Genomic DNA, 26,395 nt, shown 5'->3' with positions numbered 1-26,395 from the left:
AGACATTTGCTTTTTGGTTCGAAGTAATTTGGCACTACAACAGAACAACACCCCACAACAAACCCAAAGATACCCAACTTGGTGCCTCCCCTTTCCGTATTCGCTATTCCTAGTCCTATCGCTATCCCTAAAGCTGGTGGAAAAAGCACTTTGGCCATTTGGATAGGGCCCCAGCTCTAGCCGAAACCCAACCCCAAGCTACCAGTGGCATCCAACCCCCAAGGAACGACATCATCAAGTGGGGCACCTCATCATAAGTAAGCCAAGCACTTTGCCTGAGTAAATGTGCAAATAAGTATCGCGTGGTGCATAACGTTCAGTGAATGTCAAACTGTGACTACCCCACCCACCCATCACTGTGGAGCCCAGCCAAGTGCAACGAACGGTTGTTGGCAAGAGACTCTTTCTCTCTCCCTCTCTCTCTCTCACTCTCTGGCAAGGGCACATAAGCATAACTAGACACATTCATCCTCTGCTGCCTGCCACTGTTGCCTCTGGTGCTGGTGCTGCTGCTGGCATTCGCACTCGTATTCTATTTTTGCACATGAGTTATTTTACTTAAGTTCTTGTTGCATTCTAACGTTGCACTCTCAAGTCGCATGCACCTTATGGCCCCCCAGTCCCACAGTCCACCCGCCATCCTGTCTAGAATCGTAACCAAACGTGGCTCGAATGTCAGCTGCAGTGGCAGAAGCTGGCTGCCAGGGGCACACGGGAATGGCAACTGTTGTTATGCAGTGCTCAAGTAATCAGTGCTACTGTCGCTTATTGTTTGTCTGTCGTCGGAGTCATCGTCATCGTCGTGGCAGTCGTCGCAGTCGTCGGTGTCTGTTTCGGAGTCAGCATTGTGGGTGCGGGTGCACAGTGGCACAGGTTTAATGTTTACACTGTGCTCAGCTACTCTGTGTGAGAAAGATAGAGGTGACTGCTAAGCCACTCTGCGAGAGAGATGGAGTGCGCGAGGTATTCTTATTCATTAGTTTTTATAACAATTTAATTCATTAATTTAATTATTTATAATTTTTATATTATTTTATTTTATTTTTAAACTTTCGACAATTTCCTGAACTTGAACCACTGTGGCTTAGCACTGGGGAATAGTCTGCTCCCCGCTCCGCTCTGCACTGTTCTTGGTCTGGGGCTGGGGGCTGGGTTGGCAATGAGTCTTCTCTCGCCTTGGTCGCTGCCATCTTTTGCCTTCCCCCGTCCAATGCCAGTGGTTCTGTTCTTCTTCTACTCCGTCTATTTGCAAATATGGCGCCCCATCCACCATATATATTATTGTCTGTTTTCTGGGTTTTTTTTTTTGCTGAGATTTATGGCGGTCGTAAGTGGAAACGCAGTGCACTTGGCTGGTAAATTAAGTGCTTATTTGGAGTTTAAGTTGCCGCAATTAGACATGTTCTCAAGGGGCCCGAAGAGTCCACAGTTACCTGAAGAGTGGATGACAAGTTAGTGGATGATCTGGTGTCCCCCATGGGTCCCATCAAGGTTGCTCTCCCCCAAAGGACTTTCTGCTCTGCAATTATTTTTTTTTTCGGGAAAGAGAGCGGAGCAGAGAGTTGACACAAGTATAATTGAGAAACTTTCCAGACGAGGGGAATTGTCAAATATTATGAGATCTTTGTTTGTGTTATATGATATGTTAACGATGAGCGTTCACTTTTTGTTTTATTAGAAATGGAAATTGAAATTATTCATCTGGAAGAGATTTAACTTGGAAATAAGAGAAGATTTCTGGAGGATTTTTTTCACAGAAAAAGAGAAATGCACAAGGGAGATACCAGCCGATTTTGGTTTAGAAATAAATATTTATATTATGAAACGAGCTCGAAATATCAAACATTTCCAACATATAAAATATATTACCAATAAATTAAAAATACCAGAATTTAAACTGACATGTGGCACTAAGAGATGGCTAACATTTATAAACATACAGTACATTCCTAGCCATTCCTACTTATGCTGTATGCATAATTAACCAATCGAATGACTTGTTCAGCGGACCATGTCCCATTTTCTCATTTGCCAGCGGCTATATCTTTATTCTATATCATTTCCCATCTAATCCATTTCAACCTTGACCGAAATTATAAAGCCAGCAGCACCGGTGGTCCTAGCAGTAAAGCCATTAAAATGGAAAATATAAATTTAATTACAATCCCATATGCAGTGTCCTGTCCTCTGCACTCCTGAGAACACTAAATCAGTGCTAATCCCGTGCTCCATCCAGGGGGAAACACTGATGTTCGCATAAATCAAAGTTGGCATAAAATTTCACACCTTGCCTGGTTTTATGATTTCACGCTTAATTTACTGCTGGGGTTGGGGTGGGGTAAAAAAAAATAAAATTGAAATTTACTCTGCTTACTGGAATGTCATAAAAACTGAAATTCAATAAAAATTAAGAAACCCTGCAGGAAGAAGCCTTTTGTGAGAGATAACCAGCTGCTTGCTGCTTGCTGCTGGCTGTCGGATTTTTCATCATCAAACATCATCTCTCGATTTTTCAGTTTCAATTCCAGTTCCAGATTTTTGAGCTGCTTGTGGAATCCTTTGAGCGAGCAACAGCGGACAATATTTTATTGAATTCTTTTGGGCAGGCCCAGACAATTCGACGCCAAGTCGAAGTCGAAGTGGAAGTCGAAGGAAAAGGCAATATCAACCCCAGTCCCGACTCTCAGGCAACCTGGGGTCACAGCCAGCAGCAGCACCTCTACCCCAAGAGGCAGCCAGGCAGGCAGCAGGTCGTAAAAAACGGGAACGGGCTAAGGAGCACAGGCGGCATTGGAAGATTTATGATTGTGGCAATAAATTGTGCGACTCGCATGTTAAAAGTTGAAGCCACGCGGGTGAAAGTTCTAGGCTCTCTGCCCGGCTACTCTGTACATTTAAATTGTCTGGGAATTCACTTATCGATTCCGTGATCCCCCGGCCAGGAAGGCAAATCATTAAGTGCCATAAATTACGCCCACCAACAAGCCAAAAAAAAATAATACAAATAAAAAGAAAAAAATAAGAGACGTTCCTCGAAAATTTGCTACACTTCTTCCTTTCTTTCGAGCGATTGGGTGGTGTGTGTGTGTCATCGTGTGAGAATGAATTGCATTCTGCATTCTACATTCTACATTCTGCTTGTGCAATTCCCTCGAAGTGCAAAAAAAAAATCGATAGACAATGGAAGCGACCTCTTGGCCCGGGGGGTTACCTTTTACCCAATCGTTTCCTTTTTTTTTTTCATTCCTCTTCTGCTCTTATTATTTCGGTTTTCTCAAGTACCGGCACCGGCACCGACACCGACACGGCATTATTATTATTGTTTTCGCTAACTGTTCTTCTTCGGGTTGAACGGGCACTTGCAGCAGCTTCCCCTATCGCTACCCTACCCTACACTCTCTGACAATGGGCCCTATAATGATATAGGTAAATGCATCCATCCCATAGAATATTTCTCTCAACAGGTATTTTTATTGTACTATTTGCTCAAGCCGAATATATCCTGCGGCTAGCCATTGTCAATGGCAAAATGGGAATTGGGGGACGGTACTTATTGGGAATGTCAGTGGCAGTGCCAGTGCCAGCGGCAATGCCAGTGCCCTCGCAGATTGGTGGGAAAATTTGTGCAAAAGCCGTAAAATTCATATCCTGTCGGTGCGGGTGGTGTTGGTGTGGGAAATGCTAATAAAGATCTGGCAGTTCGGAGTTCAAGTCATTGCATTGAATGACATTTGCGAAGATGTAAAGATGTGTAATATGACTGATGAAATTCTATTGAAAGATACAGGGGATAACTGGAATTGATTTCATGGTGATCATGTCTACTCATAGACATAGAGGACATGCATTGGATGAATTTAAAAACACCATAGGGGAATTTTTCACCTAGAGAAAAAAAGGCCTGTAATTATAATATTAATACGAAAATAAATCTATAAATTAATAATAAATAAATCGTAAAAAATAGTTGATGGAAAAATGTAAACTAAATAAAATATTTTTATATTTAAATTAAATAAAAATATTACACTTTTAAATTCTTGAAATTGAAAATATAATATTATTTAATATTGTATAAAATATGTAATATATAAAATATAATTATATGTTATAAATTATTTAATAATTATGTAATATTTATTTTTATTTATTTTAAATTATTTTATGTAAGATTAAATATCAAAAGTGTATTAAAAAGACTGAATTTAAAAGCCGAATATTCAATTTAAATATTGGTTGTTTCTTTTTGCACTTTTGCCATTTTTCCACATAAATTATGTATTTTATTTTTTTTAAATTAAATTTTATTAAATTTACTACTTTACTTCTAGAATATCTGGCAGACTTCAAAATTGTATTTTATTTTTAGACATGCCCAAAGCGCTGCCCCAGCGACTGCAATCTCAATAAATCGCCAGAAATCAACAGCCTTCAGCAAAAAAAAATATAAGAAAAAAATCCAATTGAATGTGCTGAAATGAAAATGCATTGCAGACACTGCGCAATAGTTTGGTTGACAGGAGGCAGGCGGCAGAGGGCCAGAGGGAAACGTCTTGTCAAGTATCTATCGTATCTCGTATCTCTAGCTGTTCGTTGAGGCGGCACACCTGAGGCAGACACCGAGGCAGACAGCAGCGCTTGACGATGATCGATGACGGGTGATGATGGCTGGTGGTGTGTGTTGCAATGCAGCAACTGAGAATTGAAGTTTAAAGTTGTCGGTGAGGAGTCTCGTCAGCCCCCCTGGTAACAGCAACAATTGTGACAGCCACTTTGGACTTTAATTGTAATTGTAATTGTAATTTTCCACGTGTACAAAACAGAACCCGTTACAACTGCGCAGTTACTTTTTAGCCAAAAGGGAAATCAAGGCGCAAATCTGAAAGGTGGTTTTTGCATGGGCTGGGCATGGGGAGGAATACTCATAAGAACGAAAATCAACCCCTAAGAAGCAGAAGGAGATCCATTTAAAAGCCACCTGGTAAATGAAGGGGGGGTAGGGGCCACAACTTGTTCGGGCTGCCGCAGCACCCTGTTGCTGCCCGTATTCGGGACTCCTGTTTGGGAATCTATTTCCCATCCTCTGTTGTTTGCCAATTACCAGGAAGCATGAAATTCGTTCTTGGGCATTTCAATTTTCAAATTACATTTTACAGTTGTTTCGGTCGGCTCTCAAAGTGCCCATTGAAACGCAAAAAATGGAAGAGATTTATCCTCTATACCCCACCCCCAACTCCTTTCTCGTTTTTCTGGCCTGTTTCTGTCTGTGTGTATCTGACAGATTTTACGGCTACACCTTTCCATGCGTATTTAGTCAGCAAATTGATCCTCCTACTCCCTTACTCCCTTACTCCCTACTCCCTACTCCATTCCAAGGGATCCTATCCATCCTCAGATCCGCCAGCAGGTAGGCAGTTGTCCCTCTCTGGCTGCCTCTGCCTCAGCCTCAGCCATTGCTGTCTCCCTCTGCGCATGGTGCGCAGTTTTAATCCTCACAAATCGCCTACAAAGCTGATTGCGCACCAGCAGCGGCACACGGGCACACACAGGCACACCTGGCCCTGGCCCTCTATTCCTGGATTCTGGATTCTGGATTCTGGATCCTGGATCCTCAATCTGAGCCTCACTGACAGGAGGGTTGCTTGCTCCTGCCAAAACGAGCGCGGTGTCGTGTTTTGTTCTCCCTCTCCCTTTCTACTAAAATGAAATTTCTGATTTTTGTACACACACATACAGGCATATGTATATATATATATATATGTGTGTGTGTGGGTTTAATCTATGTTTCAGTGTAGCAAAAAAAAAAAATATATATATATTCGGAGCATATTTTTGGAGCGGCAGTTTTCTGAAGGCTTAAGGCGAATTAGAGCGAAAAACTGTGCCCGTGCCTGTGCCTGGGATTGAGATTGAGTTGGTTTCGATGTAGCCAGGAGACCTCAGCCGGTGGGCTGTGTCGTTAGCTGCCGGCCTTAAGCCGAATTGACTTGATGGCTGTCAGTCGCGATGGTGGTCGTTGGCAATGGCTCAATGAATGTGTCCTTATTGCTACATTTTGTAGCCAAAAATAAATATAATTTTTCCAAGGGTTATTTAGTATTTTTACCATTAAGTCCCATCCCGCATTAAGCTGCCTCAAGCACAACTGTACCTGCAACCAGCAAACATTAAATCATTCTGCTACATCTCCCCAGCACAACTGTACATTGATTTGTGGGGTTTTTACCCCGTGCTCGGATGCTCCCTCCCAGCACTCGCGTTGAACCTCCACTTCACGTGGACATATGTCAACATATATTTCATTCAAGGATCAATGGGAACCCACCCCTTGTAAGGGCACCCCTTGTGGCATGTGGCAGTGGCAGTGGCAGTGGCAGCGGCAGCGGCTGTTGGGATCCGCAATTCTGGGCAGCTGCTGCGCATGGGCCACACCTTTCGGTTGTTCCGCGTGTGCGCAATATAAATATCATAAATTTTCTATGAAAAACCTCTTCAGATTTCTCAAACATAAAGGAGAAAACTTCCATTCAGCAGCAGCAGCAGCAGCAGCATCGTCGTCGTCTTCTTCGGCTAAGGTAACAATGGACACGATCTCATTGTCGTTGTCGTTGTCGTCATCGTCTCCACATCTTTCGCGATCATAGTCGGCTTTTGTCTTGGATCTGAGTTGGGTTTCGAAACGTGGGTAGGGAAGGGGGATACGCAGACACGGGGCCAAAATGTAGAACAGAAACAGAAACATCAACACACGTGTTGCAATTCATTCAAGTTTCATTCGGGGTTTTTATATGTAAGTATTATCGAATATTATTTATGCTGGCTGGCTGGCTGGCTGGCTGGCTGGCTGATTTATTGATATTTTTATGCTGTTGATTGGGTCAAGGAGAGCAGGGCCTACAGCCCCAGCTGCCGGGTGACCAAACAATGGCACAACATCCATGGAAGATGTTCATTGATTCACTCAAACAGAACTGAAAAGAGTTTTTCATGATCAATTATGAACTTTGTTATGGGGTGGGGAGGGGGGGAGTTTGCGTAGCTGAATGAGGGATCTTAAATGTACAATGATTCCTGTGCCTTTACAGACTTCTCCTTTACATCAAACAAGCTTCGAGAATATACAAATTTTCCCCCATATTTATGGAGCATAGAAGCTCCGAAAAAGCCAAGGCATGCCTGCCACATCCTGTTGTTGCCCCTGCTGCGCCCTCTGGGCACATCAAATAAACTCAAATGTTTAGTTAACTGCCAGGTGGAAATTAAAAGCAAAGCGTAACTCGTGTAGGCACACCTGAGAGGAAGAAGGAGTATCCTGCTGCAGCTACAACTACTCGCACATCCTGGTCTGGTCGGAGCAGGACTCTACTCCGTACAGCCAGCTCTTCCTGGAGTGTGAGCGAGTCACTTTAAGTACGAGTACGAGTGCCGGCTGTGCCTTGCATACTTTTGGGCGCATGCAAATGTCACATTGCTATGCACAGAGGGACACCACACACAGTTCGACTCCAGTCCAGATTCCTGCACTCAGATATGTGTAGTTTCGCCATTTCTATTTGTAGTTATTTTTTTGTGTGTGTGCAGCCTCTGCAATTTGAAAATGATTTCAGCAGGAAGCCAGCCAGCCAGTCAGCCAGTCAGCCGACTGGCTGGACTAGGATGTCCATTGCAATTTAGTTTACTTTTGGGCTAGTCCGGGGACTCTGAGTAAACAGGAAAAGGAGCAGCATACATGAAACAAAACCAAACGAATAAACAAACAAACGGCTACAGGAGCAGACAAACTTGCATAGAAGTCAATGGCTAAGGGCGACCCCGGAACCCCGGAACCCCGAATCCCGAATTTTTGTCTCCTACTCGGACTCTACCCTTTGACATTTGTCGATTTGTTTTACTGCACTGCACTGCACACACACTGAACTCTGACCTCAGCACAAAAATTTCATTCTGGTGGAAATGATTTTGTTGCATACAACATTCGTTGGCGTTGCACGCATTGCTGCTCGATTTGAGGCGAAACTTTGCGTGTTATCGGATGCTTTTAATCAACCATAAATTTTGTGTCTAAACAAGCATTAGCCTCTGGCCAAGCCATACGTACAGCTGTGGCATAAATAATAGCACCATGACACTCAATTTTCGGTATTGAAGGATTTTGCTTAAACATTGGTATTAATGAACGGTTTAAGAACTAATATATATACTAAAGGATGTAATCTAATGTTTCCGAAAGCAATAGTTTGTATTGCAGACGTCACACGAAAATTATCAAAATGAAAAGGAATTATTCAGGAATTGAGGCGGCAACAAAAATAGCACTGATTTCCAAAAATTAAAAAAAATACAACTTTAAAAGAAGCATTCCAAATTTTTCATTAAAGTAGGTTACTTTAGTTGTATTCAAAGGTTAATATTTTTTTGTAAAGCCTTTGGAAGCAACCACAGTGTCTCAGCGTCTAGTTATGAAAGTTCACCTCATTTTCGCATCTTTCCTGGGAGATATGGCTCCACTAATAATGCCTGATATCCCAAAGATCAATATTGTTCCTTTGTTTCGTATTAGAAACATATTTTTTAGCTTTAGAGCAAAGATTTTTCATGGTGTTCATATCTGGCGACTAAGCAGGCCAATACATTACATTAAATACACTGATCTCGAACCACCTTCGAGCTTCCTTGCTGGTCTGTTTGGGATCATTGTCCTGAATCAGAATCATTGTTTTCTAATATTTTAATATAGACATGTTGATCCATCATCGATTTGTGACATGTGTTGGACAACCTCAATAATACGAAAAGCATGCCCATGCAATGATACCTATCCCTGAGTGTTTAATGGTTTTATATATTAGCCAGGGGTTTTTATTCTGCATTAGGTGTCGTCATACATAAGTTTGATAGCCTTTTCCACAAAAAAAAAAACAATTTGACTTTCTTCGGACCACATGATGTTTCTTTGGGACAGCTCCAGTGCTATTTGCAGACTGCACTCACTTTGCCCCATGGCTTTCTTTCTAAAGTGGATTTTTCCTCAGACTTTTGGCACTTAATTTATGTTCTTGTATGCAAGAACTAACTTTGCTCATCCTTGCCGATTTTTTAAGATCCTTTTTTAGCTCTGTGGACGATTTATAAGGGTCCTTCTTGCTCTCATCAAGCAGTAGTTTGACCGGAAATGTCGGTATAGCGGCTTTTATTCCATGTGTTTTTTGTTGGTTGCATGTTTTAAAGCATTGCGAATCAATGCTCAATGATCAACCAACAATTGGATTCACCTTAAGATAGGTGTCTCCTTCTGGGATAAAAGTTTTGATCCTCTTGCTTTATTCTTACCTAAAGTGCTTTCTAAGGCCCAAAACTAATTTTATGTTGTCAAATTCCTGCCACAATCTACTAAAGACACCGAATTTTAATATAATCAAGAACATAAAATATCAAAAAGCTCGGAAAAGTAAAAGTTTTTATAAAAAACCAATTTTAGTGCTATTTTTGTTGCCGCCCTATTTCGCTTCCTTTTTGGAAAATTGTGTTTAGTAATAAGAACCGTTAGGAATTTGAGAGTAAGCACACTTCTATCAGAGAGGAGACATGTAAACCTAATTGATATTATAGTCAAGGGCAAAATATGTTGGTTAGAGATCAGGCTTTGAAACAATAAAGACTGTGGTACCAAACAGTGCTATTATTTCTGCCGCAACTGTACATCTGTATGTACATATGTATCTCCGAATCGTAAAATATGAAATTGCGTGCAAGTGTTCAATTATGTTTCTCGGATATATTTCGTTACACTTCACGCATTTCTTTCGGTCAGCAGTCCCCCCGCCGATTGCTTGCCCTGGTGGTAATGGATTCCTAAGTAGTTTCGTTCTCTGATCATAAATCGTGTTTGCTTTATGGCCACACATCCATAAACATGTGTTTAACAAATGGTGAATCCTTCAGGGTGCCTTCCCCCCAGGAAGGCAGAAGAAAAGAGCTTCAAAGAGGGTTGCATAATATAATTTTTCAATTGTCAATTCAAGTTTCATTTAAATTGAAGAATATCATTGCTTAGGGGAGGAGAATATGTTTGAAAAGATAGGAAATATAAAAGTTTATTATTTGAGTTTATGTGGCGTCATAAATAAGTAATAAGTAATAATTACTAATAAGTATTATATTAATATTAATAATAATAATAATATCAGTAATAATTATAATTATAATACAGATTATTCAAATAAAAAATAAATGTATAAAATTATTTAGTTTATTAATTTATGAAAAATATGACATAAAAATTAATTTCTGATTTGTGTTATTTAAATCAGAAATAATTCTTTTTATTGTATTTTTATCTTTTTATCCCTTTTTTCCCTTTTTATTTATTTTTATTGTTTTAAATAAAAATTCAAGTAATTGGAATATGTCCTTAAACACACATAAAATACCCAGAAGAGAAAGGTATTAAAAGATATCTATGTATGTGTATGTATAGTCGTTCAAAAAAAAGTATATCTTGTTCTAGGACACCTCTCGAACAAAAGTATTCTGTTCATAGGCTGTCATCATTTTTAACTAGTAATTCTAGAACTGAGGACTATTTTTGTATTGTACTCAATCCGAACTATTTTAAGTAGCTAAAAAAAATATTAAATTAACATATTAAATTAAATTTTTAAGAATTTCCATAATTTGTATTATTTTCCAACATTAAATTTATGCAAGTCGAAAAACTCTCGTGTAAAACTTAAAGACGTTCCATTCAACTGGCTCGAATCTAAAAACAGCGTCAGCTTTGCCATTCCCCCCCCCCACCACTATTCCCAGCAGCATCAATGACAGCACTTCAAGTGCAGGACGCTCCACGTACCAAATAGCCCAAACAAAGTGGTCTCGTCCTCGTCCTCGTGTCCCATCAAAAGGCTTCTCAGCTTCTCGCTCCATCGTGTGTTTATTGAATAAATCAACGCTTCAAAAATTCCAACCGAAACTTAACGGCTTTCATTGGCTGCAGCAGCAAATAGCTTTGGCCATTATATGGATGGCACATACTGCAAATACTATACAAACGCTAAAGAAATAAGCAAAAAAAAAAAAAAAACTGTAGCCAAAAAAGTGCGCGTTTTAGGGCAAAAAAAAAAATAAACTAGAGCTGACAGCTGAGATGGTTCTGAATGGATACGCTTGTAGGAGAGTGTTGGGGTTGCATGGGAGGGTTGCCCCAAACAAATGGCCAATGCAAATACAAAAGTGGAAATTCAATGAAGCTTAGCGCTGCTCTATCCTCTATCCCCAACAGAGCAGAGTCTAAACGAGTCTAAAACTTGGTCTACTAATTGGGCGTGTGACTTGCCGGACTTGCACAAAATGGTTGGGCAGGGTAGGGGAGGCACTGCTGGGGTGGGCACATGCTGCTACGTGCATCAATGAACCGTAAAGCTATTTCGTCATTTAACGTTAAAAGCAAGCCAACGGGGGCCATACAAAGGCCAACAACGACAAACAGCCAGAAAAGAGGTGTGGGGAGGGAGGGAAACACGGCCAAGAACGCGAACGAGAGCGCGACCAAAGTGAAAAAACTAATTTGCGCTGCTTCAAAAGCAAACACACACAGGCCCTGTCCCCTCACCACCCACCCACCCAGAGCTGGGGACATGTGGGAGTACGAACTGTAGGATAGGCAGCCTAAGGAGAGGGAAGATGGGAAAACGTAGGTGCACCCGGGCTAAAGAAAAACATACACGTATTTTTCGGCCAGGCCAAAAAGAAAATTGGGTACGCGCTGAGTGCTAACCGAAAAACTTTTTCATTTATGCTTCACAAAATGTCGGAGCAGAATAAGGAAACGTAGGCGACAGTGACACGAAATAATGTGGCAAACTGCTAAGAAAATAAACTTTAAACTTTAATTACCTTTTGTGGATACTGAATCGATTAATCGAATAATAGCCATAGAACGGAGTTTGTGGCTTCAGAATTCCTATAATAAAAAGAAAACAAAATTAATATTTCTCTAAGTAATATAAAGAAAATCAAATTAATTTCTACAAATTTTATATTTAATATATATTTAATGTTTTATTTAAAATTTAAATATAGGCACGTCTTAATACATATTAAATTTTTTTATTTAAATCAAATAGAATTTATTTTATTTCATAATTTTTATTTATTTACTATATTATTTTTCTCCAATTTTCATAAATCGTTGATTCAATATTGGGGCCTACCTCTTTCTTACGTTAAACATGGGGAATTTATTGATCAACCCCTCGTATATGGTTCTCTTAAGTGTATCCTACAAAACTATTTTAATAACACTTATTCTCGTTCCCACTGTGCTTTAGTGGAAGGCACCTACAGCAGCAGCTGGCAATATGGCGACGATGGCTCCAGTCGCTTCTCATTCCATACCCTGTGTGTGTGTGCTGCTTGTCAATATTGCATCAGAGCCGCCCCAGGCGGTACATGCCCATCCCCACCATTTGCTTCGGCTCCACAGCTTCTGTTCCAGCTCCGACTCCGGACTCCGACTACGGCTCTGGTTCTGGCTTCAGGTTCAGTGTAGTTAACGCGCGCCAAGCTTACTTTTTGGAAGCGAACCCGATGTCAATCAAAAATTCCCATAACCAATGCAGCTCCCCAATGGTCGAGTGGTTCAGAGGGATGAACATGGATATATAATATATATATACACACACCTGTACCCGTGTACCCGTGTATCCCCAGTGGGTGTGTGTGTTTGCTTTATGAAAGCTTCTGGCACATGTGGCGCATAAAAAACGAGACGAGGAAAATGATGATGAAAAGCCTGGGAAGGGCTTGGGCATTGGAAGGAACCAAACCAAAAGGTGGAACGAGTCCTGCACCATCTCCACACTCCGGGGTTATTTTCCTTCTTTTTTTTTTGGCAATGGCCAACCAAGGAACATGTGATGAAAAGGATTTGTGTGGAACCCTTGCATCTTGCCACTGGCTCCCCCACCACGTTGAAGGCATCGCCCATCGTAAAGGTTGCTTTGCAATATTAAATTGCCAAAAAGCAAAATACAGAAGAAAAAAAAGGAAAATCAATTAGGAACATGTCAAGTTGCGGAAAAGCTGTTTCTGAAAATTGGTGTCAGCAGCAAATTTAATTTCAAGTTTTTTCAACCTCCCTCCCAGCACTTGGACAATGGCATATGAACAAGCTGGAAGATGACGAGAGCTCTCAGTATTGGCAGTGCATGGGGCATAGACAGAGAGAGAGAGAGAGAGAGAGAGGGGGGGTATGTGTAGACAAGTCAGGGAAAGTATGGAATAGGCACCAACCCCTGATCGATTCATGAATCGGAAGAATTTATGGAGCAGATGAGAGAAGATTCAAAATTTCATTTAGATATCATAGAACTCTTAATAATAATATTAAAGCATAAATGCAAAGTATAAAAAAAATAACCATAATAAAAACACACACTAAATAAAAACCAAAAATAAAAATTAATTAAAAAGATTAAATAAAATAAATAAATATTATTATTATTATTATTGTTGTAGTTGAGCACGCCAATGAGAAATTTAGTCAAACTTAAATTTGGGCTATAGCAAGACTAAGGCCTTTAGCTTAAAATAAATTAATTTTAGGATATAGTTTTTGGAATAATCTAACAAATGTCCTCCTATTAAATTTTAGATAAATAAAAGTAGTGGTATTTAAATAGATATGGCAAATTTTTGTTTTTATCATTATTAATACATATATGTTTGTTTTGATATTTATATAGATGTGGCATGTCCCTTGCTTATTTTGTTGCCTAATGAATATCCCCAGAATGTGATTACCTCGCTCAATTTAATTATCTGCCAACAGCTTGACCAAGGAACTGCCAGTCTGCCCTGCCAGCCATCATTTAAGCACACAAACCTACCTATTGACACACTTAAAGGTACATACATACATAATTCGATACACATTCAAAGACAACAAACTGTGGCCCATCACATTGAATCAGTCTGAGGCATAAATTTGCTCGAATTTGCATTAACACCAAGACCAAAACCGGAACTAAACTTCACTGAAGCGTGAGAGGCACAGAAATATTATTATGTATTATTATTATTAATAGCAGACAATATTTGAGCAGTCAGGGAATCGAATTTAAGTGGCAAGCCAGAGGAGCGTTATGAGATGTAGATACGACAGAGTCCGTTGGCAGATGGAAGATGGAAGATGAAGCGATGAAGCGAGAGAGATGATGTAGAAAAGTTGTCGACTGACGAGTGACGAGCATTCTAGCGCAAAGTTTAGATAAACACATCAAGCAAAGACCAGTGGAGAGACAAGACAAGCGCACAAGCAACGTGACAAGATACACAGATGGAAAGATGGAAAAATTTGTAGCTTGTCAAAGCGAATGCTGATTGAAAGATACAAATGGCTCGCAAGTGATGGACTCTGCTTGGTCCCAGACTTGGTCATTAATGCCAAAAGTTATTGCGCAGGCGGCCCTGGCGGTCCGTGGCAGGGTGGGCCTGGGCGTGGCTAGATGGGCGGTCTATTGGCTGACCACAAGCCCTCACACTTGTGGCCCTCCAGCCTAGCCTCTGCCACTGCCTCTGGCTGTCATCGGCATCATCATCTATCGTTGTTGATGCTGCACACGCTTGGCCAAGTTAGCGGCACGTGTCCGTCCACGTTGCCACACGCTGTGTGTCGTCCTCATCCTCCTCATCCTGGCCATCCGCATCAGCAGTAGCATTGCCCTGAAGCCATCACAGTTCTGTCTGCTTTCCGCAGTTCTTCCGGGTGTCGGCTGTCGGTTAATGGTGTTGCCTTGGCAAATGAGTTGAAATTTAAAGTGCGGACGGTGGGGGGATTCACCGGCGGTTTCCCATTTGAAATATTTCATTGCTGCCTGCATTTAATTAGCCCAAAAAAAAAACTGTACATAAATCCCATAAATCATGTGGCTCTTAGAAAAAAGTTGAAGCAGAAATCCCCTTGTAATCTCCGCATCATTAGATGGTAATTACGGGAGGACGTTCGGAAAAAAAAAACTTAAGAATAAAAGTTTAAAGTTTTTATATTTTTTGGATTAAATGTTGATAAATAAAAAAATATTTTCAATATTCTTTTGACTTATTTTTCTTTTAAAAAATCTCCGCTCTCTCTCACAGAGTGGCTTAGCAGCAAATGTTGAGTTCTTAAGCCCAATTAAAGTTATTCATTCTCTAGCATTTGCCTCAACTTAAAGCTAATTAAATTATTATAAAAATTCCAGCTCAAAAACTCAGGCGGGATTCCCGAACGCTAGATGACAGCCCCACGCTTCATTTGCTTGATGGTTAGCCCTTCACACAGGCACTACCCAGGCTTCTCTTCCCTTTTCTTCAGTTTTCTCCATTTCCAAGCTTTTCCACACTTTGCTGCATCGCCTGGTTAGCATAATAAATCGATTAGCTCGGCTCTGGGATCTCGGGATTTGCCATATTTAATAATCATGAGCCGCAAGGCGGCGGCGGCTTCCATGCTGATGACGTTGCCTGATTATTCTAATACTGTGGAGGAGGGAAGCCAACCATCCGTGCTACAAGCAACTCCCCCGAAAATGGGTGGTGGGAGGGCGAGGGAAGCTGCTTCTGTCTCCACACTCTCTCTCTCTCTCTCTAAAACTCATTGCCGAGTCCACCGCTTGCCGCTTGCCACCCTTTCGTTTGCCTCCAAAATGATTGATGGCTTTTGTGGCACGCAGCAGTTACTCGTCGCTGCTGTTGGGTTGTCCGGGTCCGGGTTTGGATTTGAGTTTGGGTGTATATAATATACATATACATTTATTTATACATACATACATTTTTTTCTCTGTTGGTGTTTTACTTTGCATTTTTTCTTTTTTTTTTTTTTTGGTTTATGGTCCATCATCAGCAACTCACGAACGTCGCCACCGCCTGCGTAATAAATCTCCTGTTTTTACATTTCTTGTTTATCATTTTGTGTCATGCGATTCCACGCTGCTCCACACTGATGCTGCTGCTGCTGCTACTGCTGCTGCCCATCTGCGTGGCGTGCCTTCGTGTTATTAAAAATATCAGAATAAAAAAGAGAGAGAGTGCAAAGAACCAGAAGGAGTGAGGAGGCACGAGCGTCATATTAAAGTATTCCCAGGCATTAAAATTTCATATGAGCCCCCGGACTGACAACCCATCTAACCAAACCAAAACCATCCATCCAACCATCCATCCAACCATCCATCCATCCAACCATCCATCCTGTCCATCCAAGTCATCCATCTCGGCTTTGGCAGCTTTCGTATTAATGCTTGAATAATTCCCCTGCATAATTTGTTGATCATTGGCTGGCATTAGTCACATTAGTTTATGGGCTCGAGTCGCCTTCGTCTCACATCCTTCATCCTCCCCATGATTATTAACAAACACTGCATAATGAGCGGAACAGTTTCGAAAATCCCCCCTTGCCAGAGGAGCTGTGAAGGATATTTCATATTCCATATGGAAATTAAAGATTTTTAAAGTAAATATAATCGATGAATAGGTAAAATCTATTTTTAAAATGAATAGTTGAATGGGTTATTAATGTAAAAGTATTACTTAAAATTATTGTTAATAAAATAAAATTCCATATTGTCTCAATTAATAAATATACATACAGGAGATTAAAAAAAAAGATTTTAAATATATATTTAAAAATTACAAAAAATATATATAATATAAAAAAAATTATAAATAATATATAAAATATATATCTGTATAATTAAATAAATCTTAAAGAATATTTCCATATTTATATGTACATTTGGGGTTCAAAAGAATTACGAGAATTAAAATCATTTAAGTCCAATTTCTTAAGACATTTTTTATATATTTTATTTACATAAATAAATATGAATTGTAGCTTTTATCGTTGCAGACGTTCTTAACATTAATTCGGCTATCCAGGAACCAAAGATATTTCCCTATATAAAACCATTTGAACCCTTTCCTCGAATAGCTCCGCCTTCCGTCCAATAAACCAAAACAAACAAACCATTTAAAATGCACAAAGAAAATATTGCGACACACGTCAAGGATAAGGATAAGGAGTAAGAGAAGAAGGATGAGGATGAGGGATGGGGATGGCGATAAGTATGGGTACATAAGTATAAGGCTGAGGTTGAGGCTGTGCAAAGTATACAATGTACACAATGTTCGAGTATGCGAGTAATACATATATTAAGGACCCCGAGGCCATTAATGACTAAGTTTACATTGCGTCCGAGCACACACGCACACACACACACACACACACAGCCGCTCCGCGCTGCCCCGCACAACGGGTGGGGACATCAATTATTCACGGAATTTATACACGGATTTTTCCGTACGTACCCCTGGAGGTCGGAATGGATGTTTACTCTAGGCGCATGTCAAATTGGGCGTGATTTTCAAGTGGTTTTGTGCTCGTACTTCACGTACTTGTTCCCGGTAGTACTTTTGATTATGTTTGTCTATTTGTTGTGTGGCTGCTGCTGCTGCTGCTTCTGATGCTGGGGACTCATGCATTTTTGAGTTGAGCTGCGAATGGGTTGGACTCTGCGGCCCAGCAGTCTGTTTACTTACGGTCAAGGCAATTAGGTTTTTCTGGCCGCAGGCACTGAAAATGTGCTGCAAATATTCAATAAGTAAGCGCCTTAGCGTACCCAGACCCCCTAAAGAAAGCAACTGAACTGGGTGAGGTGAGGTGAGTGCTGCTGTTGCTGCTGCTGCCCTTTTCTGACATTTAATTTTCGATTTTAATTGGATACTAACAGCAGGATGCTGCTGCCGAACGACTACTACACAACTATGGTCTGCCGAGACCGAGGGACCTGGCCCAAAGATGAAGCAAAAATAGTAAATTAAAAGGTACACAACATGGCCAGGCTGGGCAGGCTGCCACGAGGAGAGGACAAGAAGAGGCAGCAGGCAGGCAGCCAGGCAGGCAGCAAAGGAGTTGACTAGCATAATTGAAAAAGCGCTTTTCTATTAAGAACGCGCTCGCCAGGGTATGCTTCCCTCTCTCTCTCTCTCTCTCTTAGTTTGTGTGTGTGTGTGGATGGGGTTTTGGTTGGGTAGGCAGCAGCATCCTTTGGGTCCTTCGCAAGTTGAAGCACTGATTGGCGGCGGCGCCTATTGACTGACTTAACACGCCATTGAGTCGGAGGAGAGACCAGGACGCAAATTGGCGCGCCACAGCCCCTACACAGCGTAGCACTAAAAAAAAAAGAAAAAACTTTAAATAAAGCAAAAAAGTGAACAGCAGCCAGCCATCCTCAACGGCAATGTGGGACTGGTGGGCTGGTGGCGAGAATTTAAGGCCAAGTCTGGCACTCGAGCCAATTAACAAGCTCGATTCGATACGACTCGACGCGGCGTCTAATTAAAACAAGAATGGTACTACGTACTATGTCCCAACAGATGCCACAAGGATCGAACTTTTGATGCCCATTGCAAGTGCAGAAGATACTCGAAATATTCTTTAAAGTTATTCGCTAAAAAAAGTGGAAAATTCAGCGAAAATACCCTAATAATTGGATTGGAAATATTCCAATGATTTCCAGAAAGGAACAACAGGGTCCTCAAAACTAAATTTATTACACATTTAAAAAACGAATTTGTTTCATGTAAATACTATTATATTTAGTAGCTAATATTAAATAATTAAATAGTTTTATTTAAGGTATTCTGAAACTAACGATTTTTAATGACAAAAAAGGAGGAGTATGTGCAATTATTTTTTAACTTTTTAGTAATTATTAGTTTATAATTTTTTTTTTAAAGCCCCTTAAATTTTGTATTTTTAATGTGAATCATATTTATTAAATTTTAAATTTATGAAAATGTATAGCTATTTACACCCATTTTTATTAGTTTAGTTTAATTTGTTTACTCATCGATTTTGGTAAATTTTTAGCTTTTTCTCCATGATATTTAGCTTCCATTATTGGGCCATCCTATGCTCTTCAGCCCAACCTAACCCCGCATACTCCATAAACCACTGAAGGATTTAAAAAACGCCTCACTCTCTCCCTCACTCTCCACATCTCCGACTGTGGAAGCTCAATGGCGTTTCCAATCAATCAGACGGCATGCATGTTGCATGGGAAAATTAGGCAATTGGGAAATGAGAATTATGAATCGTTGGTATTGGGGGTAAAGGGATTGTAATGGGAATTTCCATGTGTGCTCATATTTTGTGTGAGTTCTCAGCATCTCAGCGGATCCGCGTGTGTAAAAATATTGCATAATTATCGCTGATAATTGTGAGGCAAGGCAAGGCAGGAATCCTACAGGACTCTGCTACCACTCCCGAAATATTTCGTTCTGACAGTTGTCGGGTTGGCTTCCGGGGGTTGTTTGTTGACAACTTGATGTGGTCGTTGTTTCTCTGTCATTATCTTAAAGCCAGTTCGCGTTCCCGTTCCCGTTGCCTGACATGTCTCTTGCTGGGGGACTTTAAGGAAGTCAGTAAGGCAACGTCGAATGGCTTGATTGACAGTCGTCCCGAGACTCCCCGACTCGTTGAGGCTCAGCATGCCGAACGGAATTATAACTTAATTGACATATGCTGAGCAGCACACTCATCTAAGACGAGGCCCTCAGGGCTACCGCCCCGACTCCTTTCACACCCTTTCGCTATATTTCGGTATGTGTGTGTTTGTATGTGTCTATGCGGGATAATATTTCCCTAAGTAGACACCAACTGACAGCGCAATTAAGGCAGAGTAATTATTTTAAGTAGGGTTACATTTGTCATTACAGGCGACAATTCTAACAATTCTGAAGATGCAGACACGAGAGCCCATGAGAGTGTATGTATGTTAGCGAGGGGTCTCTGAGAGGTTCTCAAGAGCAGCGAACCGAACCCCTATTGATATCACATGATGCCCATTAAGCATGAATACTTTATAGCCAAGACTTTTCGACATGGTCCAAATTAAAGATTGACAATCTTTGACTCATTTGCATATGAGAATTTTGTGATTGATTTTTTGTAACTTTTCTGACAGGGAAAACCTGTCTACTTTATATCTATTGCTCTATATCTACGATAGCTTTGGCATAGGAGAAATTATAAAGAAGAAATTAAGTGACGCATCGACCTTCGATATTGGATATTTTTGAAAGAATTTTTAAACAAATATTCCTATTTTCAGATGTTGTTTTATTTATTATTATATTTTTTTTTATTTCATATTATTGTTTTATCTATTATAATTATTTAATATTCATTTATTTTATTTATTATTATTTAATACTTTTTATTTTATTTCTTATTAATTTATTTATATTAATATTTATCATTTTATTAAGTGTTATTTATTTCTCTTTAGTTTTTTTTCCCCCTCTATTTATCAATCCACATCAATTCCTCCTTTTTTCTTTTATTTCATATTATTCTTTTATTAAGTATTATTATTTAATATTTATTTATTTTATTTTAAATTTATTTATATTAATATTTAATATTTTATTATTATTCTTTTATTTCATACTATTTTTGTATTATTATTATTATTTAATATTTATTTATTTTATTTATTATAAATTTATTTATATTAATATTTACTATTTTATTAAGTGCTATTTATTTCTGTTCAGTTTTTTCGCCCCTCTATCTATCAATCCACTTCACTCCCTTAAAACACATGAAAAGCATCCCCCATTCAGGGACCTGCAATAAACTGACGAAGATAAAGTACAACTGAAAGACCGAAATCATTAAATCATGAACAATTAGCCATTTATTACTTCCCCTTAATCATGCGCCATTTGCAATTAATTTAAACGCAATTTTCGTAGTCCTCACAGCGGGATCAGAACCCGGACCCAGAAACCAGAAACCAGAGACCAGAGGCGGACATATAAAATCTCAAGAGCCAAGAAATCTCTTCCGGCATGAGAGGCAACAGAGGACTACAGCAAATCTTTTGCACAAACATAATTTTGAAACAGACACACGACTTGGCGAAGGATGAACCCTCCCATTACCACCTCCTCCACACAACCCATGCCACCCATGCCATGCCATGCCATGCCATGCCATCGTCTGGGTGGCCCGTACAACATCTTGGGAAATCTGAGCAGCAAATTGCAGGCAATCCACGCAAATGGCTTAGAACAACGGGTGGCATTAAAGCCAAACATGATGTGGGGGGTGGTGGTGGTGGTATATGGGTGTGCGGAAGGATGGGGGGAATACTTTGTGCCGGGGCAAATAATTTTTCGCGCAGCTCGAAAAAGTTGTGGCCCAATGGCGTGCCAGGGCATAAATCACGTGAAGTAACAGGCAAGGAAAAACTTGGAGCGAAAGTTTATCCTCTTCCCCAGTGCGCCCCCGCACAGCCACCCAACGAAGAACCAAGAACCCAACGGCGGATCTGCGAAATTTGTCTTGGCGTTTGGATTTATGTTTTTGCTTCTCGACGCTTCTCGAAACAAACACAGCGAGAAGAAGCCCAGCGAGAGACAGAGCGAGAGACCTACAGATATATACCGATAGACTGATACCAAGGCAGAGCGAAAGAGAGAGAGAGAGAGAGAGAGAGAGAGAAGAACCGAAGGTAAATTCAGGAAATGCTGTCCTCAACAAAACAAAGCCCAAAAGAATCCGTGAATACACGCAGCCTACACAAGTCTTGTCCTGTGGTGGTGGCGGTGCTGCTGCTGCTCCTGTGCCATGATTTATGGCTGGCAAAGGTAGCAAAAGTTGAGGGTGGTGCCCGGTACATAACTTTAAAAAAGTTTTCCCCAGGTTTGCCAAGGATTTGCATTTGAACTGGCACACCACCCCGCCCCAGCACCCGCTCACTTCCCGCAAAGGTACTTCCTGAGGCACCCCAAACTCCTCCACTCCACTCCACTCCACTCTCTGTCTCTCAAGAAGCATTTTGTTTCGACTGTTCTTTGGCTTTTGGCGCACGGTTCGTTTCCTGTTTGTTCTTGGCCCCGAATTTGTCATATTTTGTCGCTGATTTCTTACCGGGCTAAAACCAAGTGGGGCAGGGCCCGCACTCTGTTTGTTTGTTTGTTCGAATCTCTCTCGCTCTGGGGGATTCTTTCACAACAAATTTGTCGCTTAAACTTGACCTTTTTTGCATGGGGAAGGCGAAGGGTTAGAAGAGAGGTGTCTCGGGTAGGGAGTTTTTTAATGTGGTAAGTGCTAAAGGGACCTACTTTATTATTCCATTTTTAATTAAAGAAATTGATAAATATTTAATATTTAATTAATGCTGCTAAGCTACTCTGTGAGAGAAATAGCTAGAGTCATTAAACATTTATTTTGCAACTCGTTTTTAAATTAAATTAATTTATATATTTCAAATGCAACTAAACTTTTATTTAAATTATTATTTAATTTTTTTTTTTCTTTTTAGTAGTATTTATTTAGTTTTAATAAATTTTAACTTCATTCTGCAAATGGGTACGCTATTATTATATGTTAAAATAAATAAATTTTTAAATTTATGAATATAAAAAGGAGTTAAATTTTTAAATATTTAATATTTAATTATTTAACTCTCCACGCAAGTTAAATGCCCTATAAACACCCAATCAACACTCTAAATAATGTGGCATGCCACCAAAGGTGGCTAGCGAAGGCCAGCCAGCAGCCAAAGTATTTGCAACAAAAAGATTCAAATCGAACTCCTTCTGCAAACTTCTGTCCCAGACATCCATCGTTGGGTGGGTGCGGGGTATGCTGGAGTAGGAAGGTCGACAAGGCTCGCGCATGGCCAAAACATGGACCTGAACCTGGATATTCTGTTGCGTGCGTCCGCCATTTTGTACACACAGCGAGGAAGAGCGAGATGGCAAGACAGAGAGAGGTAGAGGGAGAGAGAGAGAGAGCAGCATAAAATATGCGGAAGTTGAAAGTATGATGCGGAAGTCTGTATGACTGCGATTGCTAATGGATGTCGACTTGCAGGCAGCAGCGGCGTTTGGCAAAGTCAAAGTGTCCCCCCCAACAGGGAGCGGAGAAGGGGCTCTCTGCAGAAGGGGCAGGAGGAGAAGGATGGTGTTGGTTGGAGGAGCTCCACTCTACGGTCGAATGGATTTCAAATTTTCAAGTGGCGATAACCCCCAGCAAACGGTATAGCAAAAAATGCCACTCGGTATGGGATGGGCTGGGATGGGATGGAATGTTAAACCACGCTCTTCAGCTAGTTCTTTTGGGTATCAACGGGTCCAACGGTGTACGAAGTTAGATAAACGGATTAAGTGGCAACAATGTCACAACACACACACACACACACACACACACATACACTCGCACGCAGATTGCACTCCCATTTGGGAGACAGCAAGCAAAGAGCAGTCGAGCTGGGTCTGGCCAAAAAGGTGGCCAGAGAGAAACAATCACGATGGGGCTATACCCCGGACTGGCCATAAACAACAAATCGATATCCCATTAAAGGCAGCTCCTCATGCTCTCCTTTTTATTAATGGTGGGGGGATTAATGGCTGGGCGACTGGGTTGAAATAAAGCTTTCAAAATGGTTAGAGAACCCATTAATAAATCAAGAAAAAAGGAGAAATAATAGCTGGAATATGGCTTCAATTTTAATGCATAAGATTTCCTTTAAAGTTATTAATTATAGTCAGGGAAAATGACAACAGCACCTACTAAAAATATTCCACAGCTCAGATATTTTCCAAACAGCGTCGAAATTTCAGTTTCCTCTTTTTTACCCACATTAGACGGATTCCCCCCAAGCGCTATGCTGATTCCAATCTTGGCATATTCGCATTTTACCTGGAGTTCGACCTTTTCGACCTGTTCCCGCAGCACTGTGTTCCCACCATTCTGGCATTGGGAGCCACTTGTGTTCGTTCGCTTCGCTCTCGTGTTGTGTCCTTCTGCGTTTAATCAAACACACTTCCGTTGCTTCAACGGCTTGAACTGCTTCAATCAAACAACAACCACAAATATTTCAAGTGCGGCCTGGGTTGAAGGATGTAGCTGGATGGATGGATGGATGGATGGATGGATGGTTGGATTGTTGGCTGACTGCACTGGTTGGTTCTTCTTTATGCTCTTCTGCCTGAGACAAAAACTCGTCAACGAAGAAAATACCTCAGCTACAGCTACAGAGCTGTTGCTGCTGCTGCTGTGCTGCTGATGATGAACCCTTTGGCTGGCACTCGAGTGCACACGGGTGTAGCACTCTCAAGGAGGACGAACGGACGGACGAACGAACAGCCGCAGCTCATCATTGTTCCAATGCAATGGAGAAATGTGGGTGAAATAATCCTTGTTCTGGTTTTTGGTGATTCAGATGCTGAAGCCTGTGCCTATGGCCAATTTTTCGTTTAGAGGCGGAGAAGGCCTTTTGCCAGCCATCAAGCCATCGAAAAACCACTTGAATATCACGTGAAAATATTTCATAAATTATGCGCCTAATTAAAAGCAGCAAAACAGCGCAGGGCGAACCAACAGGGGAACAAGCCACAACTCATTGAACGAGGAGGAGGAATAGCCGCTGCCAGCCAGCCAGCCAAGTCGAGTGTCTGACTGGAATGACCAGACGGCCAAGCAGACGAGAGTCGAGAGACGGGAGACCGAGCTCCCTTCTCCTACTGCCACTACACTTGCTGGCCCTTTGGCTGCAACCCCATTTTGCACCCAGGCCAATCCTTTTGCTCCACTCAATTATTGGAGCACTGATTTATTGCAGTCGAGACTACAACTCCCTGCTCCCTGGTTCCGCTCCTTTTGGGGTTGGTTATTGGTGGTTCCTCTCTCTTTTTTTTTTGATGAAAACCCATTCGAGTGGAGACCATGCTCATGGCTGTTCATTTGCATTTTGTGGGAAGGTTGGAGAGGTTTATTGGTGGTTGACCACCAGCACAGGCTCAGAGAGAGATTCGCAAAAGGGCGATGGCAATTTCAAGTGCAAGGGCTCCTCCGTGGTCCATGGTCCATGGTCCATGTATCGATGTATTGAGATTTTATTAATGATTTTTTTTGGCTATCCTACGCAACTTTGGCATGAAAAAGGAAACTTCAAGTGGAGTAAAAAAATCTTGTCGCTCAGATTTAAGCATTAAATTTAATACATAAATGAAAGTAAAACAAATAAATAAATAAAACAAACAATATAATAAAAAATATATATAAATATAAAAAAAAACAAATAAAATACATAGGTAAAGAAAAATATTATATTTATAATTTTTTATTTATTGATTATATTTGTATATAGTTTATTGTTTAATATTCTATTTATTAGTGCATAAGTCACATTTAATTTTAATTTCATTATCCCGAATTTATCTTCTGGTTCTCTGACTTCAAAAACTAAAATAAATAAATAATATAATAAAACAAAAAATATATATAAAGATGAAAAAAACAAATAAAATAAATAGGTAAAAAAAAATTATATTTATAATTTTTTTTATTTATTATATTCTTATATAGTTTTTTGTTTATTATTAAAACTATATTTATTAGTGCATAAGTTACATTTAATTTTAATTTTATTATTCCGATTTCATCTTCTGGTTCTCTGATTTCTAAAACTAAAATCAATCGAAAGCCTTGACACATAAATTAATTCAGTTTCATAGCAAATCTTTAACACCGTTTCAAAATCAATAAACCAAGCTTAAATCGTAACACGATTTCGGTCAATAAGTCTCTGGTTTTCCACCCCCAAAATCCCGTAGTGCTAAGATGTAAATTTATGTGCATACAACTCTTTTCCCTGCCCCCCCCCACCACCCTTTTGCCATAATCTACAAGTTAATTTCTTACAAAAATAAGCAAATGCTGGGCCATAATTGAATTTGGTAAGCAACATGTGCCGTGCCGGCTTCCGTAAGCAGGTCCAAGGGCCGGAGTACCCAGAGTTGCGAATCCCAAAGCCGGGACCGAATTCCAATTCCCCCGAAATGAGGCCCAAAAATACCACTTTATATAATACTGTTGACATATGTTAATCAGGCGTACGAACACGCGCCGCAAAAGACGGGGCAGAAGGACAAGGACGAGCCAGCACGAGGACACAAATCGAAACGTGTGGATGATGTTGTAGCTGCTACAGCTACAGCTATAGCTCTTGCTCCTGCTGATGAGGATGAGGATGATGATGCCGTTGAGGGGGTGATGGCGATGGTAATGAGGTTGGGCTGCGGGGCGGGTCAAAGGCATTAATTCGAATTCAATCTACGGGGCTATGGCCACGAGCGGTGTGGGGCAATGCGACAAAGTAAAAAGCCTATTTGTGGCACACACACACACACACACAGTCGTGGAAAGAGATATATAAAGAGACAGAGATTGAGAGAGATGGAGAGAGAGAGACAGGGCCACGGAAACAATCTGATTGGAATAAAAGCAGTGCCGTGGAAAGGGAAGGGAAGGACTTTTGAAACAAGGGTTGTGTCCTCCCAC

This window comes from Drosophila obscura, unplaced genomic scaffold (genome assembly GCF_018151105.1).
Source record: "Drosophila obscura isolate BZ-5 IFL unplaced genomic scaffold, ASM1815110v1 contig_179, whole genome shotgun sequence".
NCBI lineage: Eukaryota > Metazoa > Arthropoda > Insecta > Diptera > Drosophilidae > Drosophila > Drosophila obscura.
Note: the sequence above shows the minus strand (reverse complement) of the source record.